The 12,878-nt window shown below is 47.4% G+C and overlaps 1 pseudogene across 1 annotated transcript; it reads right to left on the bottom strand.

The window, feature by feature from the left end:
• Positions 1–2,720: 2,720 nt before the first annotated feature.
• Positions 2,721–7,116, bottom strand: LOC311100536 (ATPase PAAT-like; annotated as a pseudogene). The gene is made up of 5 exons (XR_014615736.1): positions 7,073–7,116; positions 4,721–4,790; positions 4,301–4,486; positions 3,721–4,069; positions 2,721–3,372 (listed from the first exon to the last, which is right to left on the bottom strand). The product of XR_014615736.1 is annotated as an ATPase PAAT-like (transcript).
• Positions 7,117–12,878: the final 5,762 nt, after the last annotated feature.

The following is a 12,878-nucleotide window of genomic DNA, read 5'->3' as shown; positions in this document are numbered from 1 at the left end:
TCATCCACAGGTTAAATATCAGTTGGCTGGGGCCAAATGAAAATACTGCTGTGCTAACATGCCAACATGCAGACAGTATGATATATCTGAAGGATGTCGATTTGAGACGGGTGTTATATTACCTTACTAACAATTACCTTACTAACAGGCCCTGCGGTCAGATCTTTCACTGTTGTATTTAAATAATTCAAACGTGTTGCTCTGGGCCTGTATTCATAAAGCATTTCAGAGTATGAGTGCCCCCCCCCCCCCCCCCCCCCCGTCCATGCAGCAGCATGATCACACATCTAAAAGGTAAAAATGATCGTAGATCAGCTCTCTAACTCTTGACTTCAGAATGCTTCTTGTCCAACATGTTCAACAAAACCTGTAAGCCTTGCAAAACGTTGATTTGCCCTCTTCATAAACCCAAGCTGTGTTCCTTCCTGGGCCAGGCAGAGTTGGAGCAGCAACAGTCAGACATTGTTGATACAGTTGGAACCACTTCACTTCCTTTCCTCAGTGAGCGGCCCAGGACCTGCTGTTTGCTCACAGGCAGCTGTGCCCTAGTTCTGACTGCCTGGGTCCAGTCAATCACCACTGACCTACAGCTCTGTGGTTTGAAGCTGTCTGAAGTTTGTATGTATACTCTACAGGTCCTGGAGGAAAACACTGTCCTGCTCTGTGACTTGGCCCACTGGGTGAGCACAGAAAGATCAGAAGTGTGGACACAACACAAACACACTGTACATCCACATCAACCAGAGTTGGAAATGTACGCAGTGGCAGAGACACCACAGGGTCACAGCAGTACAGGGGCTAAGCGTCTCAGAGTAGGAATGCTGATCTAGGATAAGGTCTCCCCTGTTCGTATACTCTTGTTCATTATAATCTGAAAAGGGACAACTGATCCTAAATCAGCACCCAGATTTGTGAATACAAAATTGTAACGGCTCCACCTAGTGCTCCACTATTGCCAACATAACATAAAACAAATTCATTAAAGAGGAATGTTCTTCTGCATACTATGGAGAACAGATGTGAGCTGGAGAACATGTTTTGTTAGATAATTGTTATATTTACCCTTGCCCAAAGAGTAATGCAAAGCCTTTTGTAGTTTTGTTACAGTATAAACAGGGACGGCTTGTTCAATAGGGCGATATGGGCGACGCACTGCCAAACGGGAAAAGGAAGGGATTTTTTTTCTAATCAATTATATCACGGCAACAGCAGTTATCAGTGTTCACGTCTGATCTGCCAGCCACTAAATGTCAAATCAGGCTAAGTCGTGCTTCAAATGGCCCCGCCCGTTTTTTGGGCGATTTCAGTCAGGTTGAAAATCGCCCAGAAGTCTCTCATAGCCTGTCATGTAAAATCTATTTTTTTCACATTTCAAAGCTTTCAATACATTCTCTATGGGTGTCTGTGGGCATGCACTTACGCGCTTTCGTCATACGTGACGTAACGTTGAACGTAACTAAGACAATGGCGGCTAGCAGCGTCTATGTTGCGACCTGCAGTGTGGCGTTATTTTATGTTTTTAATTTGTAGACTTAGTTTACAAACATTCTGCAAACATTCTGCTTTGGACTGATCTTCGGTTTTGGACTGATCTTGTTGATCGTGTACATACCCGCTACGAACGGACTAAATAATGAAAACGCTGCTGGCAGCGGAATCCCAATACAGCTGGGAGACTTGGCTGGATGACAGAGTCCCGGACAGAGAGGTGGAGCCGGCCGGCTTCACCCTGGTCAGAGCGGACCGCGATCCTGGTAAGAGAGCGACTCTGTACCCCGACATTGAACTGCTTTCTGTGTCATTGAACCTTACTATTGTTGATAAAACAAGTTTACTGGAGAACGGAGACCAAGTAGAGACTTTTGGACAAGGTGAATAATTGTATAATATAAGGCAGTTTATTCAGAGGTAAAGATATCTGGAATCGCGTGCACGGACCCGTTCGTCAAACTCGTAGGGAGTTTATCAGAAGAGCCCCTAAACATTGTGTGCTGACATTTTATACAATAAAATGAAGTAGGTTGAATCTAGTAGTTCTGATCGGTCCTGATGAGTTGGGCGAGGTCACCTCCAGGCTAGTGTCACTGTTGCATTGGCTCTGAGTCAGGTTCTCTGTCTTCAGATGTTCAGCCTAAGAGAAGAGGATTTGTGTGTGTGTGTGTGTGTTTGTTATCAGTGTGTGTGTGTGTGTGTGTTTGTTATCAGTGATGATGTGTGTGTGTGTGTGTGTGTGTTTATCAGTGATGATGTGTGTGTGTGTGTGTGTGTGTGTGTGGGTGTGTGTGTGTGTGTCCTCAGGGCAAGAACTCGTGAGTTGGAAGAACTGAGAGACCTATGGCGTGGGTGTTATCCTTAGCCACCTGCTGACAAGGCTGACAAGATAGGACTCTTGTTCATTGTATTGAATACAAAGGCCCAACACAAAATGGGTCATGCACAAGATTTTAGTCAGACCAAGCTATAACATTATATATTTACTACGACAGTACATTCAACCAAAAGCTAATATAACAAAGGCATCAGAGATTATTTATAATCTGTCACAGAAACTGGAATCCATCTCCCCAGATCAGTCAATAAATGCTTCTGGTATTGACTTATATGCTGCCCCTGTCTTCATGTTGTTGCTGGACATATCTTTTTTAAAATGTGTGTAGGTCACCTAAATCATCAGAAAAATTGCCCCTCCTGAGAATTTTTTCAGGAGCCGCCACTGAGTATAAATATATTTTATTTTTCACTCTTGATCATACAGTGCAGTTACTCAAAATCGTATTTTAATATACAGAATATGAAAGGGAGTCAAATTAACAACAAACAGTCAGACATTATTTTACAAACAAATACAAGTGGTAGAACTACAGTGAAGATAGCAGCTGGTCTCTGGGGAGTTGGGTTATTGGGTTCAGGTTATTGGGTTCAGTCATTGCAGGGGCTGGGACTGGTGCATGGGGCTGGAAATAAGGCAGGTGCCTGAGCTTGGGCTGGAATCAGTGCAAGGGGCTGGAGTCAATGGGTGTTGGGGTAGGGGATTAGGAAGGGTCTGGGATGGAGTTTGTGTAGGAATCAGGTCTGAAGTCAGGGCTGGGCGGAGTGGTTCTGGTCAGGTGTGGGTGCTGTGGTCTTGAGGTGGTTGAGGGGAAGGGCCAGGGGCAGGGCCTGTAGTAAGGCCTTCTCCAGGCGCTGCAGCAGGGCGTCCAGCCACTGGTCCATGTGTTCCATCAGCCTCCTCTCCATCTCCATCTGCAACTCCATAACCTGCTCCAGCTCTCTGCAGCAGGTATGCTCCTGCCTGCGAGACAGAGACAATCCATCACAGAATAGGTTTTCATAGGAATTACAGTATCTCTTTGGATCTGTTGCCCTCCCATGTTAACCCGCTAACATTACACTTGAAAATATCCTCTCCTATCCTTACAGGTTTTACAGCCATTACTGTAATAGGGCTAGGGGTTCTCTGACAAGACCTGCAGTCATACAGACACACAAACCCCAACAAAGACATTTACTCGTAACATTAACACAGACACACCACAATACAGCCAGAACCACTACAAAACCCACAGATAGACATGGTCAGCCCTGACATCCTCCATCAACTTGACTCCTAACCACAATATCTGGACTGCATTCTACTCTCACCACCCACCCTACCATGTGAACCTTTAGAGGGAGTTTTACATTGTAGTTAACCTCACTATAAAGCCACTACCAGCCTACTGTTTTTGCAGCATTCTCGATGCTGAGCTGCGTCACCTGCCCACACACACTCTGCAGCATAGGGAACATGTCTGGGCCGATGCAGGGCCTCCATCCTCCTGGCTGGCCGTTAAAGAAGGGTGACATCATGTCTGCCAGGCTGGTGTGGTTATTGGATGCTACCCGAGACTGGGGACATGGATCTGGTGAAACAGAGCCAGACATCTCGTCTGGCTGGAGGCTGGTGTTGACTGAAGGCTGGATGTCAGCTGTAGCTGCAGAGGGTCTGTTAGTTCCTTTAGCCAGAGCAGAGTCAGCCCCACTGCCCATGAGGAGGGACAGAAACCCACTCAGTGCGTCAAGCTTTGTTCTGGAAAAACACCAAAGATTAACATACAATAAATTAACATACAATCCATCGATTGTCTTTTGTGTTCACTAGTTAGAGCTTCTTGCTATCCGAGGGCTATATTGGTGGGTAGAAGACTGAACAATACAATAAAGCCACTGTCTTCTGTGTAATTCCGGCCTGTGTAATATTCCACTGAGGCTTCTATTGACTGGTATTGGTGACTGCTGATTTGACGAGAACTGGACCCACCTTCTGCTGAAACTGCACCATGTCCATGGGACTCTGGGACCCCGGTGAGAGGGTGGTGACCATCTCCTCCATCATGCACTGCACACAGAGCCCCAGGCTTGGAGAGCAGTCTGCAGGTGTCTGAGTCTGCAGGCCCATCACGACCAGAGCCACAGCCACTCTCCCTCGCCCACCAAGAGACAGCAGCTGAGAAAACACAAGAGGTTAGAGCAAGAGAGGGCACACCCATACCCTCTACCCACACTATCATAACTAGACAGGTAAAGGGGATACGTCAATGGATTTCATGTTCACAGAGACACGGCTATGCGCTAGTAGGGAAATGCTAGACATCACAATTATTTTCTACGGCAACGGGAATGTGACTGAAGTAGGTAGACAATCTGGTGTTGATTTGAAAGCTGTGATTGACATACATACCTTCACCTCACATGATGTGTTGGGGAACTCCAATATTAAGTGTTTCCTTTAAAAGGGTCATCTCTCTGCACTGGTAAGGGGGGAAAAGGATAGACAATATTACACCCAATTACCATACTGTACCAATTTAGAAGACATACCATCCACCTTTTAGTAGAATATTTGTTAACATAGAAATTGTGCTAGGCTGTCAAACATACAGATAACAAAGAAGTGCAACAGTAGTCCACAGCTGTATGGCTTAAAAATTCAAACTATCCTAGGGCGTGCATCCCAAATGGCACCATATTTCCTACTAAGTGCCCTGGTCAAAAGTACTGCCCTAATATATAGGGAATATATAGGTCCACCACCCTGCAACGCCCCAACCCAACACACCCCACTCAGCTTTAGGATCTTAGTGAAACATTCATTATTGGTTTCAGGTGTGTTAGGCCAAGGCCAGAGTGACAACCCACAGGACGGCAGACCCCCAGGGACAGGACTGAGCAGCCCAGCAGCTAGGGATTGCCTAAATACGTATCTCCCCTGACATGGGCGTGTTTTCAATACAGACTCCTTTAGACGTACTGTATTCCATATAAGGCATCCAGATCTTCTGAAAGTTGCCCAGTACACTCTTAATCTTGTAATTAATCAAATCTAGTGATACATACAGTGAGGGAAAAAAGTATTTGATCCCCTGCTGATTTTGTACGTTTGCCCACTGACAAGGAAATTATCAGTCTATAATTTTAATGGTAGGTTTATTTGAACAGAGAGACAGAATAACAACAAAAAAATCCAGAAAAACACATGTCAAAAATTGTATACATTGATTTGGATTATAATGGGGGAAATAAGTATTTGACCCCTCTGCAAAACATGACTTAGTACTTGGTGGCAAAACCCTTGTTGGCAATCACAGAGGTCAGACGTTTCTTGTAGTTGGCCACCAGGATTTTGTCCCACTCCTCTTTGCAGATATTCTCCAAGTCATTAAGGATTCGAGGCTGACGTTTGGCAACTCGAACCTTCAGCTCCCTCCACAGATTGTCTATGGGATTAAGGTCTGGAGACTGGCTAGGCCAATCCAGGACCTTAATGTGCCTCTTCTTGAGCCACTCCTTTGTTGCCTTGGCCGTGTGTTTTGGGTCATTGTCATGCTGGAATACCCATCCATGACCCATTTTCAATGCCCTGGCTGAGGGAAGGAGGTTCTCACCCAAGATTTGATGGTACTCAATAGCGTATTTTACTCATTCACCTCAGTAGAGATGGGATGAAACATTAGCTAACGTTACGTGTCAGTTACAAGCGCAGCACTGCGAATAAACACTAGTTTAGTTTTTGAAAAGTTAAACAGCAGTTACCTTGCCAGCTACATCAGTCAACTAAAGAGTAGCCAGTAGACACTTAACTATGCTCAACTCTCCCATGCTGGTCCAGCCAGCCTTCCAGCAGCTTTGCCTTCACACAGCCTGCCAGCCCGCTCTGTGGTGTCCGTGCGGTCCTAAATCCATTCGCATAAACACTCCAAACAGCCTATCCGACCACTCGGAGGCATGGTCCTAAAGCACACCGTTGCCACGTTTTGTATCACATTCCAATGATAAAACTGGGTGAAACAAAAATGCAATTTCAGAAGAAACTCCTGCTCAAGAGTCTACACATTCTGGGTGATGCGAAACAACGTCATCATCTTCTCTGGGGAGCTCTTTGGCTATTGCTGATCACTGTTCTCAAAACGTGTCGTTGCACAGCACACTACAAGAGCATTGCAGGTTTTAGCCCGATAAATTGAAACATGTTTGAAAATATCAGGGGACTGGGACTGCTCAAAGACGAGATCGGTAGCCCCAGATTGTGTCTCTGACCCGCTAAATGAGCATCGGTGACGGCCGAGCGCCCGAGTAGGCAACAACATGGGGATTTTGTTTTCGTTCTCAGAAACTTGTCTGGGACAGCTAAATCGGGGCCAAAATCGTGTAGTATACACCCGGCTTAACTTTAGCCACCACAAGCTAACAATCAATGGAAGTGATGGGGGCATGTGAGCATATTGATAACCATCTAGATGTCACCTTGACACATATATACAGTCTACTACTCAATGGGGAGGGTTTGAAAGGCAACAGTGCCCTTCGCTTGACAAACACGTCACTACTGTCCGGCAACAGCGTAGTAACTAACGTACCTAGTAGCCATGTCAGGGTGACAGTCACTGTAAGCACACGCATACAACGCATGAAGCAACAGTACACCCATTGTCAATATATATATATATATATTTTTTAAACTGTCGTCAGTTTTATAACTGAAAATGTACAATTCTTTGTGTAAAACTAAAATTGAAATACGACTCAAACTCACCCTGTCATAAAAAGTCCAAACTCTCGCGGTATGGTAGTTGCCTGGTAGGAAAAAGAAGAAAAACAACTTCTTCTTCGATGAGGTTTAACGGCGGTTGGCATCCAATAAATGTTGCATTACCGCCACCTACGAGACTGGAGTATAACTCCCTTATACTTTGCTTAAAAAAATAATAATAATACAACAAATAGCCTACAATCTAACACTACACTCAACAAAAATAAATAATAATAACTAACATACTCCACTATTAAAATCTATTTATTCCTGCTTCAGGCCAACAGTCTGAAAGGATGGGACACCACCACTTAACACACCCTGTAACTCTTCTGATGTCAAGTCTCGCACACCCAAATAACTCTCTGCAGCTGCCACCACAACCTCTATTTTCTGCAACTTACGTTCCATCCCTACAGTACAGTTGATAACCATTGTTATAAATGCCAAAAATCCAATCTTACTGAAACATATATCACTTGTTGGTTTATCCCTCTGTACTGGTACAGATCTACTACTCACACCACTCCTCTCAGGATCCCTCCCCTTTGACCCATCGTCCTCTACTTTCTTCACTGCCTCAGCATATGACAACTTCTGCACTACTCTAACCCTGGAAACCTCAACCTGCCTCTCTCGCACCGGATATTTAGGATCCCCAGCCCCATGGGCACCCCTACAATTAACGCATACCACTACTTTCCCCAATGCTACACATTCCTTTGTCTCATGCCCTTCTGCACACTTCTCACACCTAGGAACCTCCCTTCTACACACTTCTGCCACATGCCCATAAGATTGACACCTGTAACAATGTAATGTATTCGGCACAAAAGCTAGTAACGGATAACTTATATATCCTAACATCACTTTGTCGGGCAAAGACTCAACATCAAAACTCAAAAGAACAGACAATGACTCTTCTGTTTCTCCACTCACGCCACCCTGTCTGCTTCACACCAAACGACGAGCATCAAAAACACACGGGAATCTTCAGTTGGTCAGCTTTCACATTTACCGCTACCCCAGTAATCACACATTTCAATGGCGCCCTTTTCTTGAGAGCAAAACAATTCACATCTCTTGCCCCCATTCGTTTAACACGGAGCACCTGCTCCCTCTGACCAGCAGAAACACAAACAATTGTCAAATCAAATCAAATCAAATTGTATTGGTCACATGCGCCGAATACAACAGGTGCAGACATCACAGTGAAATGCTTACTTACAGCCCTTAACCAACAGTGCATTTATTTTTAACAAAAAAGTAAAATAAAACAACAACAAAAAAAGTGTTGAGAAAAAAGAGCAGAAGTAAAATAAAATAACAGTAGGGAGGCTATATATACAGGGGGGTACCGTTGCAGAGTCAATGTGCGGGGGCACCGGCTAGTTGAGGTAATATGTACATGTGGGTAGAGTTAAAGTGACTATGCATAAATAATTAACAGAGTAGCAGCAGCGTAAAAAGGATGGGGTGGGGTGGCAGTGCAAATAGTCCGGGAAGCCATGATTAGCTGTTCAGGAGTCTTATGGCTTGGGGGTAGAAGCTGTTGAGAAGTCTTTTGGACCTAGACTTGGCACTCCGGTACCGCTTGCCGTGCGGTAGCAGAGAGAACAGTCTATGACTAGGGTGGCTGGAGTCTTTTACAATTTTGAGGGCCTTCCTCTGACACCGCCTGGTATAGAGGTCCTGGATGGCAGGAAGCTTGGCCCCAGTGATGTACTGGGCCGTACGCACTACCCTCTGTAGTGCCTTGCGGTCGGAGGCCAAGCAGTTGCCATACCAGGCGGTGATGCAACCAGTCAGGATGCTCTCGATGGTGCAGCTGTAGAATTTTTTGAGGATCTGAGGACCCATGCCAAATCTTTTCAGTCTCCTGAGGGGGAATAGGCTTTGTCGTGCCCTCTTCACGACTGTCTTGGTGTGTTTGGACCATGATAGTTCGTTGGTGATGTGGACACCAAGGAACTTGAAGCTCTCAACCTGTTCCACTACAGCCCCGTCGATGAGAATGTGGGCGTGCTCAGTCCTCTTTTTTTTCCTGTAGTCCACAATCATCTCCTTTGTCTTGGTCACGTTGAGGGAGAGGTTGTTGTCCTGGCACCACACGGCCAGGTCTCTGACCTCCTCCCTATAGGCTGTCTCAACGTTGTCGGTGATCAGGCCTACCACTGTTGTGTCGTCGGCAAACTTAATGATGGTGTTGGAGTCGTGCCTGGCCATGCAGTCATGGGTGAACAGAGAGTACAGGAGGGGACTGAGCACGCACCCCTGAGGGGCCCCCGTGTTGAGGATCAGTGTGGCAGATGTGTTGTTACCTACCCTTACCACCTGGGGGCGGCCCGTCAGGAAGTCCAGGATCCAGTTGCAGAGGGAGATGTTTAGTCCCAGGATCCTTAGCTTAGTGATGAGCTTAGAGGGCACTATGGTGTTGAATGCTGAGCTGTAGTCAATGAATAGCATTCTCACGTAGGTGTTCCTCTTGTCCAGGTGGGAAAGGGCAGTGTGGAGTGCAATAGAGATTGCATCATCTGTGGATCTGTTGGGGCGGTATGCAAATTGGAGTGGGTCTAGGGTTTCTGGGATAATGCTGTTGATGTGAGCCATGACAAGCCTTTCAAAGCACTTCATGGCTACAGACGTCAGTGCTACGGGTCGGTAGTCATTTAGGCAGGTTATCTTAGAGTCCTTGGGCACGGGGACTATGGTGGTCTGCTTGAAACATGTTGGTATTACAGACTCAGTCAGGGACATGTTGAAAATGTCAGTGAAGACACTTGCCAGTTGGTCAGCACATGCTCGGAGTACACGTCCTGGTAATCCGTCTGGCCCTGCGGCCTTGTGAATGTTGACCTGCTTAAAAGTCTTACTCACATCGGCTACGGAGAGCGTGATCACATAGTCATCCGGAACAGCTGGTGCTCTCATGCATGCTTCAGTGTTGCTTGCCTCGAAGCGAGCATAGAAGTGGTTTAGCTCGTCTGGTAGGCTTGTGTCACTGGGCAGCTCACGGCTGTGCTTCCCTTTGTAGTCTGTAATAGTTTTCAAGCCCTGCCACATCCGACGAGCGTCAGAGCCAGTGTAGTACGATTCAATCTTAGTCCTGTATTGACTCTTTGCCTGTTTGATGGTTCGTCGGAGGGCATAGCGGGATTTCTTATAAGCGTCCGGGTTAGAGTCCCGTTCCTTGAAAGCGGCAGCTCTACCCTTTAGCTCAGTGCGGATGTTTCCTGTAATCCGTGGCTTCTGGTTGGGGTATGTACGTACGGTCACTGTGGGGACGACATCATCGATGCACTTATTGATGAAGCCAGTGACTGATGTGGTGTACTCCTCAATGCTGTCTGAAGAATCCCGGAACATGTTCCAGTCTGTGCTAGCAAAATAGTCCTGTAGCTTAGCATCTGCGTCATCTGACCACTTTTTTATTAACCGAGTCACTGGTGCTTCCTGCTTTAGTTTTTGCTTATAAGCAGGAATCAGGAGGATAGAGTTATGGTCAGATTTGCCAAATGGAGGGCGAGGGAGAGCTTTGTATGCATCTCTGTGTGTGGAGTAAAGGTGGTCTAGAGTTTTTTTTCCTCTGGTTGCACATTTAACATGCTGGTAGAAATTAGGTAGAACGGATTAAGTTTCCCTGCATTAAAGTCCCCGGCCACTAGGAGCGCTGCATCTGGATGAGCGTTTTCCTGTTGATTTATGGCCTTGTACAACTCATCCAGTGCAATCTTAATGCCAGCATTGGTTTGTGGTGGTAAATAGACAGCTATGAAAAATATAGATGAAAACTCTCTTGGTAAATAGTGTGGTCTACAGCTTATCATAAGATACTCTACCTCAGGCGAGCAAAACCTCGAGACTTCCTTAGTATTTGATTTTGTGCACCAGCTGTTGTTTACAAATATACACAGACCGCCACCCCTTGTCTTACCGGAGTCAGCCGTTCTACCCTGCCGATGTAGCGTATAGCCCGCTAGCTGTATGTTATCAATGTCGTCGTTCAGCCACGACTCGGTGAAACATAAGATATTACAGTTTTTAATGTCCCGTTGGTAGGATAACCGTAGTCTTAAATCATCCAATTTATTTTCAAATGATTGAACGTTGGCTAATAGGATTGATGGAAGAGGTAGTTTACTCGCTCGCCGTCGGATCCTTACAAGGCACCCCGATCTACGTCCACGATATCTCCGTCTCTTCCTCACGCGAATGACGGGGATTTGGGCCTTGTCGGGTGTCTGTATGATATCCTTCGCGGCCGCCTCGTTGAAGAAAAAATCTTCGTCCAATACGAGGTGAGTAATCGCTGTCCTGGTATCCAGAAGCTCTTTTTGGTTATAAGAGACGATGGCAGAAACATTATGTACAAAATAAATTACAAATAACGCAGAAAAACACACATAATAGTACAATTGGTTAGAGGGCTGTAAAACGGCAGCCATCTTCTCCGGTGCTGTTAGTATTATCATTAGACCACTTCTGGTTACCCTCACCGATTCCACAGCACCCAACTCTGTTTTCACCCACCCTGAAACCACAAATGGATCAGCCAAAAGGCAAGGGTCCACTTTTTCACAGACTCATCTTTATCCTGACCCTCGGTGCAAACCTCGGGCTCCAAGACCTTCACCACACCTACCACCTTGTCACGTTCGCTTAAGGAGGAGGACCAATGCGCAGCGTTGAATGCGTACATATTATTTATTAAACAGATCACCCGATCAAAACAACGAACGAAACGTGAAGTCCTTCGATACACACAAACCAAAAGGAACAAGAAACCACAACACAAAGTGAAAAGACCGATAGTTAAATATGGCTCCCAATCAGAGACAACCAGCTGACACTCGTTGCCTCTGATTGGGAGTCACTCAGGCCAACATAGATATACAAAACATAGACTTACACACCCTGGCTCAACATAACATAGTCCCCAGAGCCAGGGCGTGACAGTACCCCCCCCCAAAGGCGCGGACTCCGGCCGCGCCAAACAACCACAACAGGGGAGGGACCGGGTGGGCACTCCGCCTCGGCGGCGGATCCGGCTCCGGACATGACCCAGGCACGGGTTGTGCTGGACTGACGACGCACACCCCTGGCTTGATGCGTGGAGGAGGAACGGGCCGGACCGGGCTGACGAAGCGCACCCCTGACTTGGTGCGGGGAGCAGGAATGAGCCGGACCGGGCTGACGACGCGCATCACTGACCTGGTGCGGGGAGCTTGGATGGGCCGGACTGGGCTGGCGACGCGCACCACAGACTTGGTGCGGAGAGCAGGAACGGGCCGGACAGGGCTGACGAAACGCACCATAGACTTGGTGCGGAGAGCAGGCACGGGCCGTGCCGGACTGACGACGCACACCACTGGCTTGGTGCGGGAAGCTTGGATGGGCCGGACTGGGCTGGCGACGCGCACCACAGACTTGGTGCGGAGAGCAGGAACGGGCCGTGCCGGACTGACGACGCACACCACTGGCTTGGTGCGGGAAGCTTGGATGGGCCGGACTGGGCTGGCGACGCGCACCACAGACTTGGTGCGGAGAGCAGGAATGGGCCGGACCGGGCTGGCGACGCGCACCACCGACTTGGTACGGAGAGCAGGAACGGGCCGGACAGGGCTGACGACGCGCACCACAGGCTCGGTGCGAGAGGCAGGAACAGGCCGAACCGTACTGGGGACACACGCCACTGGCCCTATGCAGGGATCAGGAACGGGCCGGACCGGACTGGTAATACACCCCAGTACCTCTCGCCGTGCCTCCACACTTTCCCTCTCCTCTGTGACCAGTGGACCCCTTAACCTGG

The sequence above is a fragment of the Coregonus lavaretus genome, assembly GCF_964263955.1.
Source record: "Coregonus lavaretus genome assembly, chromosome: 25".
NCBI classification, from domain to species: domain Eukaryota; kingdom Metazoa; phylum Chordata; class Actinopteri; order Salmoniformes; family Salmonidae; genus Coregonus; species Coregonus lavaretus.
The sequence above is the reverse complement of the archived record's forward strand: the minus strand, read 5'-3'. Positions and strand labels throughout refer to the sequence as shown.